Genomic DNA, 1,683 nt, shown 5'->3' with positions numbered 1-1,683 from the left:
GGAGGACAGAGCCCTCATGAATGCAAGCAATGTTTGAAGACCTTTTTTCACTTGTCTCATCTTAGAAGACACAGAAGAACGCACACAGGAGAGAAGCCTCACGAATGTGAAGAATGTGGGACACCATTCCCACGGTTAGCTGATCTGAAGGAACACAGAAAAATTCACACAGGAGAGAGACCTTATCAAGGTGCAGACTGTGGGAAAACATTTCCACAATCAAGTCAGCTCAGTGCACATAGAAGAATTCACACAGGAGAGAGACCTTACGAATGTCAGGACTGTGGGAAAACATTTTCTGTATCATGTAAACTCACTGTACATAGAAGAGTTCACACAGGAGAGAGACCTTTCGCATGTCAGGACTGTGGAAAAACATTTTCTGTATCACGTACACTCACTGTACATAGAAGAGTTCACACAGGAGAGAGACCTTACCTATGTCAGGAATGTGGGAAAGCTTTTTTAGATTCAAGTGCCCTCACTGTACATAGAAGGATCCACACTGGAGAGAGACCTTACGCATGTCAGGACTGTGGGAAAACCTTTTCACAATCAAGTCACCTCACTAACCATAGAAGAATTCACACTAGAGAGAGACCTTACTACATATGCCAGGAATGTGGGAAAGCCTATTCAGATTCAGGTGCCCTCACTGTCCATAAAAGAGTCCACACAGGAGAGAGACCTTATGAATGCCAGGACTGTGGAAAAACTTTTGCATATTCAGGTGCCTTCACTGAACATAGAAGAGTCCACACAGGAGAGAGACCTTACGAATGTCAGGACTGTGGGAAAACATTTTCTCAATCAAATCACCTCACTAACCATAGAAGAATTCACACTAGAGAGAGACCCTACGAATGTCAGGACTGTGGGAAAGCTTTTTCACATTCGGGTACCCTCACTGTACATAGACGAGTCCACACAGGAGAGAGACCTTATGAATGTCAGGACTGTGGGAAAAAATTTTCCGATTCCGGTTCCCTCCTTGGACATAGAAGAGTCCACACAGGAGAGAGACCTTACAAATGTCACGAATGTGGGAAAACATTTGCTCGATCAGGTAATCTCACTGAGCATAGAAGAATTCACTCAAGAAAGAGACCATAGTTATTGCAGACTGAGGGTAAAAAATATAATTATTAATAATGAGACAGCCTCCCAGGAATGAAATAGAACAGAGAGTGTGAAAAACAGGGAACCAGCAGCTCTCCACTGAAGACCCCAAGCCATGCTTCCTGAGTATTTCTTGAGAGAAATAAGGAAGGTGAACAGAGTAAAATCGTGAGGAAGTATAAAAGAAAACCTCGGGATCATGGGATAGTCTTTTGCAGATAAGGCCAGGTTCTTCTCTGTTGTTTACTTTATGCTTATCTCAGGAGGGAGGCATTCAGTAAATACAAACTAAAAACAAAGTGGACTCTTAAGGCATGCCATAGGGCCACAGAGTGAATTCTGGCTTCTGTTAAGCCTCTCTCATCTCCTGATAGAACACTAGGTTTATTATTAATATTAAATTTGATTTCGGTCTTCCACTCCTATGAATGTCAGGAATGTGGGGAAACATTTTCACCATCAAATAACTTTACCACACATAGAATTGTTCACACAGGAGAGAGACCGTATAAATGTCAGAAATGTGGGAAAATATTTTGACATTCAGGGCGTCCCACTGTATGT

General features: G+C 42.4%; 1 protein-coding gene across 1 annotated transcript in view; it reads left to right on the top strand.

Annotated features, from left to right (window-relative positions):
* LOC102844203 (zinc finger protein 658B-like) overlaps positions 1–1,683 on the top strand; it is a 108,202-nt gene that overhangs the window by 78,408 nt on the left and 28,111 nt on the right. The gene's annotated exons all lie outside the window — the stretch shown is intronic.

This window comes from Elephantulus edwardii, unplaced genomic scaffold (genome assembly GCF_000299155.1).
Source record: "Elephantulus edwardii isolate Elephantulus edwardi_28Jun2011 unplaced genomic scaffold, EleEdw1.0 scaffold00410, whole genome shotgun sequence".
Classification (NCBI taxonomy): domain Eukaryota; kingdom Metazoa; phylum Chordata; class Mammalia; order Macroscelidea; family Macroscelididae; genus Elephantulus; species Elephantulus edwardii.
This window is presented reverse-complemented; position numbering and strand designations above follow the sequence as displayed.